The sequence below is a fragment of the Gossypium arboreum genome, chromosome 8 (genome assembly GCF_025698485.1).
Source record: "Gossypium arboreum isolate Shixiya-1 chromosome 8, ASM2569848v2, whole genome shotgun sequence".
Classification (NCBI taxonomy): domain Eukaryota; kingdom Viridiplantae; phylum Streptophyta; class Magnoliopsida; order Malvales; family Malvaceae; genus Gossypium; species Gossypium arboreum.
In genome coordinates this window covers 95,646,235-95,662,960 of record NC_069077.1, presented here as the reverse complement: position 1 = coordinate 95,662,960, position 16,726 = coordinate 95,646,235, and the positions used below count along the sequence as shown (strand labels likewise).

Here is a 16,726-nt window from a genome sequence, read left to right as displayed (position 1 = left end):
TTTCCCATAGGCATTCATCAAATACATGATTTTCTTCATAATAAACACATACTAACTCAGCTGCTTTCATTTCTTGCACTGTAGTTGGTCCTTGTAGTGTTCTAATCATATCCATTAAAGATGATACCTAAGATGTTAGGGAAGTAACCGCATCAAGTTCCATTGCTCCAGCAACTCTTCTGCCAGTCCTTACTCTTGTAGTGGGGTATTAATAATCGTTGTTTGATATCCTCTCCAAAATTTGATGTCTCATTATATGATTTATAAAGTAAAGTCCCATTGGCAGATGCGTCAACCACCTTCCTTGTATGCACATTCAATCTATTGTAAAATATTTCCATTTGCATCCAATGTTGGAAACCATGCATTGGGCATTTTCTAATTAACTCCTTGAATCACTCCCATGCTTCATATAATGTTTCATCCTTAGATTGTCGAAAGGACGTAATATCGTTCCTCAATTTGACATTAATGTTTGGAGGATTATGTCTTAGCAGAAACTTAAAACAAAGTTTATTCCAAGATGCCATCGTACTTGACAGCAATGCATTTAACCACGCTCTGGCACGATCTCGTAGTGAATAAGGGAATAACTTCAGCCTCAAGGCTTCTTTAGGAACACCCTGCTGCCTAAATGAATCGCAAACTTCCAAAAAGAGTCCTAAGTGCAACCGTGGATCTTCAGTAGGAAATCCACTAAACTGCCCTACAGTTTGTAACATTTGAAACATCATCAACTTTAACTTGAAATATTGAGCTTGAATATGTGGCCTGACAATTCCTGGATTTAGATAATCCAAGATCGGCACTACATGTTCTCTGATGGGTCTGTCTCTGTCATCTATTTTTTGAGGAATATCAGTACCCCTTCCATTCTGATGTATTGGCTCTTCTCTAACCTGATCATTTTTAATTCTTTCCATTTCTCACAATTCTTTTCTCCTTCTTCTCAAGGTTCTCTTAATTTTTAGATCAAAATAATACTTTTCAAGTGTAGAAATGTCTCTACTCATGCACTAACAAAAATCCTGAAAAATAAAAAAAAAATCAAAACAACTAAATAAGTGAAACTAACAAAATTTAAGAGGGAATAACACACCAAATTTTCACCAATATTACTGATCCCCGACAACGGTGCCAAAAACTTGTTACCTGTGAATGTGTAATGAGCATGTGCAATTATACACGTTGAATCAATTAATAAAGTAATGAGTGAGTGTCGTCTCCATAGGGATCGAAATTGATTAAAAAATGGTTATGTTATTACTATGAAATTGACTAAATAAATTGTCCAAAACAAACAAATGAGAAATTAATGAAAAAAATTAATGAATGGATCAATAAAATCAATTATGAATGAAAAATGTTAGGGCAATTGAAATGTTGTGGAAATTCTCAAAGAATAACTTGGGAGGATTTGTACTGTTGAATGATAAAGGTCGTAATTACTCATGTTTTATTTTTATATCATAAAAATGCCATAGCAAAGTTTTGACTATTCTACTATTCAGGGATTCACTACTACAGTCTACTTTTTTCGAGAGCCAGACTTTAAGCCATCATTCTAAGTTTTTGTATGTTTATAGAACTTAAGAATGATATCCAGACTGTTCTTCCTTCCCCTATACAAATCACAACTTCTATGTCTAGAGTGCTACGGATATTCTTTCGAACACTTGCTTGTATCAACTGATAGTAATCTAATCTATTCAACCTTTTCAAAATTAAATCAGATCTAACAACATACCATAAAATCATCTATGTCTAGAGCTTGCATGCATGCATTTAAAATAATCACAAATCGAATAAAACAATAATCTACTCAAAATCAGACCATAGGCATTAAGGATAATAAAAATTCACCTAAATAATTCCAACCCAATGGGATTTAACTCATTGATTGGACATTCAAATCCAAAACAAAACCATTCAACATCATCATTCAAGTTTACGAATCATAAAGTTCAAATAAGAAAATAAAGGCAGAACTGTAGGAAACTCTCACTACTCCAGCTTTCACTTTAATACTGAGATTTGATGCAAAACCCCGGGTAGATTTCTCTTCCCTTTCCTTGTGTCTGTGATTTTTTTACTCTAGAAACTACTATCCTCTCCTCTCTTTTCTCTAGAATTTTCCACGAGATTTTGATGCAGAGAAAAATTGCTCTCCAATTCCTCTCTCTCCAAAATCCTCTTTACTTTTCTTTTCTCTTTCCTCCTTTATAGGGTAGGTCCCTCCCTCTCAGCACACACCTTTTGCTTCCTCTTTTTTAGGGTGGTTTATCTGGTACAAGTACAACTAGCTGAGAATGACCTGAACTGAGTGCTACGTCATATTTTTAGAATTGCCATGGCATTCTTGTTGGCAATTTAACCAACATTTTGCTATGGCAATATTTCACTTCCTTCATTTTCTTTCTTCTTTCTCTCTTGTCTTAATCCTGCACCTACTGCAAACAATAACCAACACCTTTCTTCCCTAGTAACAAATAATGACATTTATAGAACAATCCAAGCTTTATTATGTGATGTCCTAAAAATATCCTAAAAATGCAAACATATTTACTTAATTATAGAAAAATAATTAAATCTAGATGCCTAAAATATAACTCTTTTCAAAAGTTATCAACTATTGATTTCGATAATTTAATTTTTTTAGATTTTGTAATTTTTCTATATAATTAAATGATTAATTTGATGCAAATATGTTTCGTGAAATGAATGTGGAAAATTCTAAAAGTTTTACTTACATAGAAAGGCCAAAAATTGATAATGCTAATTTGAAGGGACTTGTGGTGAATAGTAAAGATGAAGTTTATAATTTGTATACATATTATGGCCACCGTATTGGTTTTAGTGTTTGAAAAGGAAAAAAATAGATATCTTTCTGACATAAAGATTATTCGCACTAGAGACTATTATTGTTCCAAACAAGGTTTCAAAGAATTTGAAGATGTTGTGGATACAAACAAACATAAAAATTTGGAAACAAGAACTGGATGTCCAGCAATGATTTGCTTTTACAGTACAAGATGACCAATAGATAGTCACTCATTTTAGTTTTGATCATAATCATGAGTTAGCAACTTATTCAAAAAGACATCTATTCAGGTCAACTAGATTAGTTCCGGTAGCTAAAGTTAAGGTTATTAATTCAGTGGTTAGTACATGTCAAATGAAGTTGGTGGAACTAAACATGTTGGGTTTATAGAAAGAGATTGTTGTAATTACATTAACAAATAGATGATGATGATTGAAACCAAAAATGGTTAAAGTTTACTTAACCATTTCAAGGTTAAAGCAAGTGAAGATCCAATGTTTTTTTATATAGTTCAAATGTATCAAGAAAATCAAATGAAAATTTCTTTGGGGCTAGATGGTATATCAAGAATTGATTATGATTGCTTTAGAGATGTTGTGGTTTTTGATAAACTTATCGTACCAATAGATATAACCTAATATGTGCACCCTTTGTGGGGTATTAATCATCATCGACAAATAATAATGTTTGGGTGTGCATTTTTGTTAGATGAGATTGTTGCTTCTTTTGCATGGTTGCTCAAGTTTTTCTTGCAATCAATGGGTAGTCAGTCACTAAAGGCTATAATGATTGATCAAGATCGTAACTTCCCAAAAATGGGGTTAGAAAATTTGGGTATGTGGTTGATTGGTTGATTGGATTTAAGCTTGAATATACATAATTGTTAAAGTTTTGGTTGCATGATGGATGATATGCATATGCTTAGTGAATTATTGTTATAGATGCTTGAATAACTTGCTAAACATTGAAACAAACTTAAAATGACCAAATAGGTAATATATGAACCTATAATGCACTTAGAAAAGTATAAGATGCAAATTTGATATGTTAAGTAATATGAAATTGTGACTTTAGGTTTACATGCTAGTATAGTTAATCAATTAGAGTGTTAATGTGTGTTAATGTATGTTTTTGTAATAGCCCGGTTTAGACCCTAGTCAGAATAGTGGTTTTGTGACCACAAATTTGAGTAAGAAAAATATTTTAATATTATTTTATGTGTTTACAGTATGTGTTTAAGCATGTGTGAAAGTTTTGTATGAAATTTTATCATTTGCGTGCTTAATTTGATAAAAGGACTTAATCGCATAAAATGTAAAAGTGGCTAGCTATTTGTTAAAAGTACCTAAGTGATATGTCTTAATGAAGGAAAGGTTCATATGTTGTAAATGTGCCATTGAATTTATAAAATTACATAAATGGACATGAGTTAGTGGATTTTAAATGAAATTAAAAAGGTTATATTTGTAATTTGATAATTAAATATTGATTTAATAAAAACAAATGCATAAAATTTGTCCATTATCATCCAAATTTGCCAAAAATTTTAAAGAAAAAGAAAAGAAAAGATCAAGCTATGGTTCGGCACTTGTGATTGGTGATTAAGGTATGGTTTTGACTCGGTTTATAGTGATTTTTACGTTTTTATGATCATTGTTAAGTGTTCTAGCTAGCCTATGCTTAAATTCATGAAATATATGGTGATTTGATGAGATGCCATTGATGAATTCATGAATATTTTGTGGTGTTAAATGGTGAAATATGAAAGCTTGGTAATAGATAAACATGTTTTGTATTGTGATTTCTGATGAATTTGCTTATTATGGACTAATTTGTGAAAATGAGAAATTGAGGGGTTGAAATGTGAAATAAATGATAAATATAGGTTGATAGGGACCAAGGAAAATTCGGCTAAGGTATGGTTTTGATGAATTTTGTTTATTTGTTGTTTTGTGTAATAAGGACTAAAATGTCAAAATATGGAATTTTAAGGGCTAAAGTGAAAAAATGCCCAAAAATCTGTTTGTATATTAAATTGAATGTGTTGGTGATCAAATGAGCTAATTTTGAATATATATAGATCAAGAAAGGAGAAATTCGGACCTAGATCGAAGCAAAAACAAAGTGCTTGATTCATCGACTAATATCGTCATTTTTACGTCTGAGGTAAGTTCGTGTATAATACATATCATTTGTATAGTGATTGTATGTGATGAAATAAATCTAAATTAGATTGAGAAGTTGGAGTATGTGAAATGTGAATCGAATTTGAGACACTAAGTGTGCGAGAAATGAAGTAGCTACGGCTGTTAAAAATGGCACTGAGTGTGCGAGAATATACCAGCGATGGATGAATAAATGGTAGTATGTGTGCGATACCGATATAAGTTCAATTCAATGGAATGGCACTAAGTGTGCGATATTATTATAGCTTCAGTTAATTAATTGGCACTAAGTGTGCGAGTTCATTGAATGTTCGAGTATGATTGAATGTAGTGCATTGAGCATCGAAGTGATAAATGTGATAGATAAGAACGTGATGATACAGGTATGTGTGGAACCTATGTGGTTGACGATATTGAGTATGAAGTAGATGAAAGTTTATGTAAATGAAGAATGAGATGAGTTGCATTAAGTGTTAGCTAATTGATAGAATTATATTTTAATTAATGAGTTAAATGTGTTATATCATGAACTTACTAAGCTTTAAAGTTTACTGTGTGAATGTTCTTTGTTTTACAGTGTTATAAAGCTAGCTCAGATCCAGGGATCGTCAGCAACTTATTCACACTATCGGACATCTATTTTGCACCATTTTGAGAGTTTTATATATGGTATATGGCATGTATAGGCTAGTGTCACATTGGTATGTTTTGTGTTGTGTTTAGCCATGAGTATTGGCTTGTAAATATAGGTGTGTATGGCCTCTTTAGTTGGCCTAAATGGTACGTTTGATAAGTAAGATATAGGATATTGAAGTAATGAGTTTGTGTATTTGGAACTTTGGTAAATTGTGATGATGTTGGCATATTGAATTGGTTGAGATTATATAGTTTGATATGTGAATGAATTCGCATGTTTTGGTTGCCTTTAAATGTATACAAATGATGCAAAAATGTTGTGGTTTTTGGTGTGCCTAAGATAGGTGGGAAATGTGGCTTAAACCAAGCCTAATTTCACCCCACACGGTTGAGCACACGGGCGTGTGTCTCGACCGTGTGTCTGTTGTGATTTAGTTATTCAAGTCAGTCTTGAGCATGGCCTGGACACACGGGCATGTCTGGTAGCAGTGTGAGGCACATAGCCTTAGTACATGGGCGTGTGTAGCCATATCGAAGGGTACATGACTAGACACATGGGCGTGTGGTCGGCCGTGTGACCCAATTCAGTTTCTACCACGGCCAAGGCACACGGGTGTGTCTTGTGGCTGTATGGTTAAGTCAGTATGTATACCCTGTTTTGCCACGGTTCAGACACACGGGCGTGTCTAAAGCCGTGTGAGGCACACGGTCTGTTCACACGGGCGTGTGACCTGTATCACTTTGAAAATTTTGTTAAGTTTTTGAGAAAATTTGTATGTACTCGGTTTAGTCCCGACCCCTTTCTAAAGCATGTTTAAGGTCTCATTGACCTATGTAAGGGACTTTATAATGATGTGTGACGATGATGCTATGATGATTGAGAAATGAATGCAAGATGTTTAGATTTGTTCGGTAATGCCTTTAACCCTAGCCTGACGACGGTTACTGGTTAGGGGTGTTACATTTTTAGTGTACCTAAGTATGATTTATATGATCTATGTATGATATACGATATGTTAGAACAGGAAAATTGACATGAAAACACGAAATAGTGTGTATAGGTGTCAATCTGTCATATGTAGGTTGGGCATGTTTTGTTATCTTTGCAATTCAATCCTGATTTTTATATCATGCAATTGGAGTCCCTAGATGCTATGAAATGAATTGAAAATTTGCATGATTAAGCCATATTTGGATTATTTCATAATTTTACTCTCGGTTTTACAAAAAAGGTTTATTAAAATATTTTACTAAAATTATGATTTAATCCTTAAACTTTGCTCTAAAATTAATTTAGGTTTACTTATTAGTTCTAGTGTTTTCTTTCAATTATTGCCTTTACTAAATTTTTTATATTGTACATATGATTTAATTATTGAATTACGAATGTTACTTATGATGTATGTTAAATAAGAAATGAATATTAGGCTTGTTAGTTTATGTGTATCTAAGTTATTTTATTAGAGTTTACTAAGGGTGAAATGAATTAAAATATTAATAATGAGACTTGACTACGAGTATTAATTGTTATATATAAACTAAAGTGGAATGTGTTAAGAACTATAAGTTAAATAAGTTAATAAAAATTGGGTAAATGTGTAAGCTAATAAAGAATATGTAAGTTGAGCTCGAAATAAATATATATGGTTAAAAAATAAGATTAAACAAGAAATAGGCTTTAGGTCTAATGGTTAAGAGTTAGCTTCCTTCCCTTCTGATCCTAGGTTTGAACCCTTCACTTTCCTTTTATTTTGGAAAATTCTGCAAGTCTCCAGAAAGAAAGAAATATGTACTATTAAGTGTCTAAATTAAGCAAGAAATGAGTTGTAGGCTCAATGGTTAAAACGCTAGAGCCCCTCCAGACCCAAGTTCAAGCCTCTTCCTTCCCTTTTTATTTCATAATTTCACCAAAAATGCCCCAAAACATATATATACGATTGAGTGGAAAAAATAAACAAGGATCAAGCAATAGACTAAATGGTTAAGATGTTAGTTCTCCTAAAAGCCCTAAGTTTGAACCTCATTCCTCCCTTTTCTTTCCTTTTTATTTTCAGCAACATTGGATAAAAGTCACAATAAAATATATACTGTCAAGAATAGAAACTAACAAGAAATGGGCAATAACCATAAAAAATGACATTTGCACAAGAATTAACTATTCGTTTTAAGATTTGACAAGATTAAGAAAAGATTTGGCAAGAACAATATCAAATAGGACATTTATACACGACCTTTTGCAATAAGCTTATAACAGCCCGATATACACCCTAGTTGGAATAGTAGTTTTGGGACCACAAATCCGAGTCAGAAAAATATTTTAATATTATTTTTCGTGTTTATACTATGTGAATTAATATGTGTGAAAGTTTCGTATAAAAATTTTATCGTTTGGGTATTGAATTATGAAAAAGGACCTAATCATAGAAAATGCAAAAGTTACATTCTATTGATAAAAGTGTCTATTTGTTATTACTTTTAATTGTGAGGTCCTTATAATGTTAATAGACCATTGGAAGTGTAAGTGGACTATTATGGCCATTTATTTGTTGTTTATAAATGATATTCATTAAGGTCATAATAGTAATTAACATAATTAATATTTGTTAAATAAAACTAAATCAAATTTTAGCTTCATTATCATGTTGTTGGCCGAATATTAAGAAAGAAAAGAATGCTTTAATGGTGTTTTAGGGTTCAACATACTAAAGCTTGATTAAGGTATGAGTTTTGCTCAGTTTTTTAAGATTTCTACGTTTTTATAATCGTTGCTTTGTATTCTATCAAGCCCATGTCTCAATTTCTGAATTTGATGATGATTTTGAGTTATGCCATTGATGAAATTGTGAGCTTTGTAATGTTAGTTCATGAAAAATGAAAGACATGAGTTAGATTAATATGTTTTGTATTTGAATTTTTGCTGAATTTGAGTTATTTGGTCTAAATTGTGCAAATGAGATTTTGAGGGACTAAAATGTGAAATAAATGAAATATGTGAGCTTATATGAGCTAAGGGAATATTCAGCCAAGCATAGGTAATATGAAATTTTGTATATTTTGTGATTTTAAGAACTAGGGACTAAAGTGTTAAAATGTGAAAATGTGAGGGCTAATATGTAAAATGCCCTAAAATGTGTTTATGGATTAAATTGAATGATTTGTTTAATAAAAGAGTTAAATTTAAATTTATATAGATCAAGAATCAAAGAAAATGGAATTAGATCGGGAAATTCGAAAGTCGTCTAGTAGTCGATTTCGTCCGTTCAAATTCGTACGAGGTACGTCGATATACAAATAAATGTGTTTGAATTGAATTATTATTGCTTTTATGTTAATGAATTGTGATGAATGGCTATTGGGGATAAATATGTGAAATCCGAGATAGTTTTGATAATGTGACGACGTCCTGAAAAGTCTAGTACTGTAACATCCCAAACTCGGCCTGGACGTTATGGCCAAATCTGGTGATGTCACATGTGATGTTTTTGAAACCGCATGGACCTTAAATTGTTCCAATTACTAACTTGTACTTAGCCCAGGAAAACACATTCTAATTGATTTGATATAAAATGTTGCTTTTACGCAGAAGCTTTTAAAAGCATTTTCATATGCGTGGTGGTTTTATAAAGCATTCGGTCCTTTTGAAGACCCGAGTTTTCCTACTACTAGCAATAAAAAAACCATAAAACATTTCAAAATCCCAAAATAAGAAAAAATCCGTAAAGGCCTTAATTACATCAAATTTTCCCTAAATATAAATTAAATCATAAGTAAACAAAAAATAGTCCAAGTGAAAAACTGTGTGGCCACCATTGAGTCCTCCGCTGCTCCGACCCATCAAGTTTTGGATTACCTACATAGATTAAATAGAAAAATGGTGAGTTTTCACAACTCAGTGTGTAATCCCCACAGAAAAACGTGCATACAGTCATACATTAGATCATAATCAGAATCAGTCTGGGCCGAAGCCCCTTATAGAAATCAGTGTAGGCCTTGGCCCACTCAGATGAAAAATCAAACATATATATTAGGGCCTTGGCCCATCTCAAATATAGTATGCATAACAAAACAGATTAAACAGAGTCTTACCCACTAGCCTCTACATAGTAGCTCTGTCCAACCTTACCACCATGTGGGGATAAAATCTACCCACCTATCCCTATACACCATGCTGTACCGAAAGCGGCACATAATCAGATAATTGCAGCTGTTCTGGCGGATATTAGGCTTAGGAGCCTTTCAGAATACTTCCTCCATATACATTAACCCAACCCCGATGCAATGCAGCATATAATACATGACATGCAAATATGTAATTAACAAATCATACATACAAATCGGTGTACATGCTAAGGCACATATATAACATAGTCAAATCATGAAATTAGGGGGTCAAGTAACTCTCACCGACCCTACAGTAGGTCCCACTCGACTTGGGCGACCCGAGCAACCCTTCGTCGTATTTTAGAAAATTGGCCTCACATGCCCATGTGGCCTGCCCGTGTGGGCCGACACACCCGTGTGGCCCACATGGCCCAAATTAACCTTGGCCTGTGGATCACATGGCCTAGCCCAAGATCCCACACACCTGTGTGGTTCACTCGTGTGGGCCCACACTCCCATATGGCCCACACAGCACAATAGGTTGAACCCGTGTGTCGCACATGGCCTCACTGGCCATCACATGGTCGTGTTATGTGCCCGTGTCTTGCATGCATGACCTGGCTCATAGATCACACGCCTATGTGACCACACGGGCGGCCACACGCCCTTGTGGCATCAACAAACTCATTTTTTGGCTTTCGTCGATTCTTGTTTTCTATGTTTTCAGGAACACTCCTGGTTCGTTTTCGATGCGTAATCACTCCCGAGCATGCCCAAACCTATAATTGAACATGTTTTACTATGTTAATTCCTTAAACGATCGAATTGCACCAAAACCCTAAAATAGATTAGATAAATAATTGAATTGCACCAAAACCCCAAAATAGATTAGACACTTCCTGAGCATAAAACCCTTACCTTGCAAACCAAAAATTCTTCCCACTATGATTCGGCACTAGAACAGCCTCTCACACTAGATTTCTCACTGTCAAAACAGATAACAAAAATCCCAATTATTAAACTAAAAACCAAAGCTTCAAGGCACCATAACCACGTACCGAGCAAGGGAAAACAACCGCAGAAGAACAAAATTGGATTGATTAAAGGAATAAACAAGAAGGATGAACAAAAGAAAAACGGAAACGAATAGGAAAGAGAGAGACGACAAAGAAAAATGGAGAGAAGGAAAAAAAACGTAGAGACGGAGAGAAATTTATTTTTTGAAAACCTATCAGATTTTCCCCAACTCCCCACTATCCCCTAAATCTTTCCACTAAACCCACCTCTCAGAATTCCTGTTTGAATGAAACTCTCTCTGTCAAACGGGCAAAAATATTCTCCCATGCTCGCACAGGAATTCGAACTCTAGACCTCCCACACTCCAACACACACCTTAACCACCAGACCAGCAGGCCCATTTTAATATGAAATTACAAATAACTTAGTATAAGCCTGCTGACTAGAAGTTAAGCCTTAAATCAGGAAAAAGCCAAAATTCGCCTAAGACATGGCTTGAACTTGGGATCTCTCACACACACCTAGAACACTTAGCCACTGAAGCAGATACACAGTTGTGTGTTAAAGACCCACAGAAATGAATTAATCAAATTTAGGGCATTACAACTCTACCACCCTAAAAGAAAATTTTGGCCCCGAAATTTACCTGATCAGAATAGATAAGGATACTGCTGACGCATCGCATCCTCAGGCTTCCACGTAGCCTCTTTAGTGCTATGATTCCGCCATAACACCTTCATTAAAGGAATAGGTTTCCTCCTCGAAACTTTAATGCCGTGATCCAGAACTTGAACCGGCTCCTCCTCGAACGTCAGATTAGGCCAAACCTCAATCTCCTCAACAGGAACAATATGTGTGGCATCAGAGTGGTAGCACCTCAACATCAAGACGTGGAAAACATCATGAATATGATCTAACTCCGGAGGTAGCTCTAACTGATATGCGACTTGTCCCACTCGTCTCAAAATCCGATACTACCTAATAAACTGAGGGCTTAGCTTGTCCTTGCGTCCGAACCTCAGTACCTTCTTCTATGGCGAGACCTTAAGAAAAACAAAGTCTTCCACAGAATACTCTATCTCTCTATGCTTCAGATCTGCATAAGACTTCTGCTATCAAAAGCTACTTTCAGTCGATCTCAAATCAAATGGACCTTATCCTTAGTCTCAGAAACCAACTTCGAACCTAAAATACGTCTCTCACCCAACTCAGTCCAGCACAAGGGAGAGCAACACTTACGATCATACAATGCTTCGTAAGGGGCCATCTAAATGCTAGACTGGTAGTTGTTATTGTAGGCAAACTCTACCAAAGGCAAGTACTCCTCCCAACTGCCCCAGAAATCGATAACACAACTTCTTAACATGTCCTCCAGTATCTGAATCACCTTCTCTGACTAACCATTTGTCTAAGGATGGAAAGTAGTACTAAAGTCTAACCTCGAACCCAGAGCCTCATACAATTTCTTCCAGAACCAAGACGTGGAACAAGGATCCCTATCAAAGATGATCGAGACAGGTATCCCATGGAGCCTCACAATTTCAGAGATGTAAAGTTTAGCCAATTTCTGTAGAGAGAACTTTGTCCTAACTAGGATGAAGTGAGCAGATTTGGTCAATTGATCTACGATGACCTAGACTCAATCCTTCATAGTGGGTGTTAGAGGCAACCCACTAACGAAGTCCATCGTTACTAGCTCTAATTTCCATAACGGTATCTTAACTGGCTGCAGCAAACCCGAAGGTAACTGATGCTCAGCCTTAACCTGCTAACAAATCAAGTAGTGAGCAACGAAGTTGGTAACCTCATACTTCAACCCTAGCCACTAGTATAATTCTCGCAGGTTTCGATACATCTTATTCCCGTTGAGGTGCATAGCATACGGGCTACTATGCGCTTCCCTCAGAATTGACAATCTTAAGTCCTTATCATTCGGTAAGCAAATCCAATCGCGGAAACACAGTACCCTATCCTTATTAATCCCAAAATCCGTAGTAACACCACTCTCCACTTGACGAAAACGTAACTCCAGAGACTTGTCCCCTCTTTATTTATCTCTAATCTGATCAATCCATGTCAGTTTCACTTGAAGTTCAGCTAATAGACTCCCATCATCGAAAAGACTCAGATGAGTGAACATCATTCTCAGATCGGTCATAACCCTACAGCTTAATGCATCGGCCACCACATTGGCCTTACCAGGATGGTACTCGATAGTACAGTCTAATTCTTAAGCAATTCAGCCTATCTGCGCTACTGAAGATTTAACTCCTTCTAAGTGAGGAGATATTTGAGGCTCTTATGATCAGTGTAAATAGTACACTTCTCACCATACAGATAGTGCCTCCATATTTTCAGAGCGAAGACTACTGCTGCCAACTCTAGATCATGCGTCAGATAGTTAGCCTCATAAGTCTTGAGCTATCGAGACGCATAAGGAACTACCTTTTCGTCTTACATCAGAACACTACCCAGACTCACATGTGATGCATCACTGTATACCACAAAGTCTCTACCAGGCTGAAGCTGTATCAGAACAGGAGCTTGAGTCAGAACTGTCTTAAGCTTATCAAAACTTTCCTACTGTGCCTCAGTCCAAACGAAAGGAACTCCCTTACGCAAAAGCTCAGTCAATGAAGTTGCGATCAAGGAGAACCCTTCTACGAATCATCGATAATAACCTACTAGCCCCAGAAAGCTGCAGATTTCAGACACATTCTTCGGCTGTTTCCAACTCAACACAGCCTCAATCTTATGAGAATCAACTCGTATCCCCTCAGAAGAAATGACGTGTCCCAGAAATGTCACTTCCCGAATCCAGAACTCACACTTGCTGAAATTTGCGTATAACTGTTTCTTACGAAGAATATGTAGAACCACTCTGAGATGCTCATCGTGCTGATCCTCTATCATAGAATACACCAAAATGTCATCGATGAACACCACTACAAACTGATCCAGGTAGGGCTGAAATACTCAGTTCATTAAATCCATAAATGCCGCTGGTGCATTAGTCATATCAAAGGGCATAACTAAGAACTCCTAATGTCCATATCGAGTCCTAAATGTCGTCTTATACATATCGGCCTCCTTGACTCTCAACTGATGGTAGCCAAACATAGATCGATCATAAAAAATACAGAGGCCCCTCTGAATTGATCGAATAAGTCATCTATCCTCGGAAGTGGGTACTTATTCTTGATCGTTAGCTTGTTCAACTGACGGTATACAATACACATCTTCATTGTCCCATCTTTCTTTTTCATGAAAAGAACAGGTGCTACCCACGAAGACACAATGGGACGAATGAACCCACGATCCAACAACTCCTGAAACTAAGCCTTAAGTTTCGTCAGCTCTTTTGGTGCCATTTGATAAGGGACGATATTCACCAGAGCTGTGCAAGAAATCAACTTAATCCCCAACTCCACCTCACGACTCAGAGGTATTCCCAGTAGCTCCTCAGGAAACACATCTGGAAAATCCCTCACAGTTCTGAATTCCTTAACTGAAGAGTCCCCAAAATCAAAAACACTGATGTAGGCCAAGAATGCCTCACATCCTTTTCGAACCAACTTTTCTGCTACAAAAGCTGAGATCACATTAGTCAGGTAGTCACGTTGTTCCCTAATCACCACTACCTCCCTATCTTCCACAGTCCTCAAAACAACCCTTTTCGTCGCACAATCCAGACTCACCAGGTGTTTAACAAGCCAATCCATTCCCAAAATCAGATCGAAATCCCCAAACGGAAGCTCCATTAGATCAGCTAGAAATATTGTCCCTTGGACCTCTAACTGAATGCCTCTAAACAGTTTACTCACTCAAATAGACTGTCCCAGCGGATTCACAATGGTTACCTCGCTAGAAGTACTCTCAACCGGAATTTTCAAGGTTTCAGACACAGTACTAGGTACATATGAACGGGTAGAGCCTATGTCTATCAATGCTAAATAAGGTACATTAAATATTAAAAACGTACCCGTAAGGACATCTGGAGCATCTCAGTCCTCACGACGCTTCCTCGCCTCAGTCGGTCTAGTACCTCTACCCGGTGCTCTCTATCCTTGGCCCATATCGTTACCACTCCTGGCCTGCCTTCGGCCCCTAGGTGGTTCCTGAACTTACCTCGACGGCTGTACAGTCCCAGTAACTGGAGCTTTCATCTAATCAGTTCTTAATGGACAATCCCGAACATGGTACTCAATCGACCTATATCTCAAGCACGCCCCAGTAGTCCTCCAGCACTTGCCCAGATGGCATCTACCACAGTGCCCACACAGTGCCACCCTAGTAGGTGTAATAGGGGCCCCAACTCTAACTAGCCCATCAGGTCTTGCCTTTTTCTTAGGCCTCATCACAGTACTCGAGGGCTCCAATTCCCTCTTATTCTTTCCTTTCTCTTGGTTTTGGCGCTCTGCGCGCTTAACCTCCTCGGCGATCTTCGTCTTCTCAACTAGAACAGAGAAATCAGACTCCCTCTGTGGAGCTATCAGAACTCACAAACTGTCCCTAAGACCATCCTCAAACCAGACACAGCCCTTATACTCAGTTGCCACCATGCCTTGCACATAACGGCTCAATCTCAAGCACTCAGCCTTATACTTGGCCACTGAGCAGTCTCCCTGGGTGAGATTAAGGAACTCACGCCTCCTAGCATCAATGTAGCTGGCCTCTACATACTTACCCTAGAACATAGTCTTAAAATAATCCCAGGTCAATCGGTCGAGCTGAGTGCCCTCCTTAATTGTAAACCATCACTGGTATGCCTCATCACGTAACAAAGAAACACCCCCCTTAAACTTGTACTCAGCGGTAAAATCCAAGTCATCCATAATTCTCTCCGTGGCCTCGATCCAATACTCAGCCACGTTAGGGGTGACTCCAGCGACACCCCTAAATAACTCAGCCCCATTGTACCAGAGTCGTTCCGTAACCGACCCTCGGCCCCTAGATCCAGTATTGGGCCCAACAACCCTCTCTAAAATCCTGAGCATAGTCTGGGACAATGCGTTATCCCTGCCCATGCAATCACATGACCCAGTCTTAGTAGCAGGTGACACTAGTGTCTAACTCGTGTCCAAATTCAGTATATTATCCATGGAAGAAGACTCAGCTCGAGCCCCTTCACGGCCTCTACGTCAGCCTCTAGTACAACATTCGCGGATACCTCGTGCGCTCATTATCTAATCGAATTTATCTATATTACAAATTTTATGGATTAGTTAACAGTTCCAATATTTTATTAACAGATATTTTATGTAAAACAGTATCAGAAGTTTAGAGTCTGTTATCGTGAATCGTAGTCTCACTACTGGTTTCCGTTTACACTGCCTAGATTGTTTTTAGTATGGTATACTACCTAAAGTAGTTTTAGTATATTCTAATCATACTTTCAGACAATTCTAAACAGGGTTTCAGAAACTTACAAGATCGATGCCAGAGACTCGGTGTGCCATATATTTTTTTCTAAAAATATTTCAAATTATTTACAAATCATTTCTTGAAAACCAATCTTTAAAAACCCAAATCCATAGTTGAGTTTTGTAACCTGGCTTTGATACCACTAAATGTAGCACTCCAAACCTGGCCTGGACGTTATGGCCGAATCTGGCGATGTCACGTGAGATTGTTTTTGAAACTGCATAGACCTTAAAACGTTCCACTTATTAACTTGTACTTAGCCTAGGAAAATGCATTCTAATTGATTTGATTTAAAACATTGCTTTTACGCTGAAGCTTTTAAAAGCACTTTAGTATGCATGTTAGTTTTGTAAAACATTTGGTCCTTTTGAAGACCCGAGTTTTCCTACTACTGGCAATAAAAAAACCGTAAAATATTTCAAAATCCCAAATTCAGAAAAAATCCGTAAAGGCCTTAATTGCAACAAAATTTCTCCAAATATAAATTAAATCATAAGTAATTAGAAAATAGTCCAAGTGGGAAATCGTGTGGCCACCGTTGAGTCCTCCGCTGCACCGACCC

At 36.8% G+C, this 16,726-nt stretch overlaps 1 non-coding gene across 1 annotated transcript; it reads left to right on the top strand.

Annotated features, from left to right (window-relative positions):
• Positions 1-357: 357 nt before the first annotated feature.
• Positions 358-464, top strand: LOC128279760 (small nucleolar RNA R71). The gene has a single exon (XR_008269956.1). It is a non-coding gene; the product is annotated as a small nucleolar RNA R71 (small nucleolar RNA).
• The last annotated feature ends 16,262 nt before the right edge of the window (positions 465-16,726 follow it).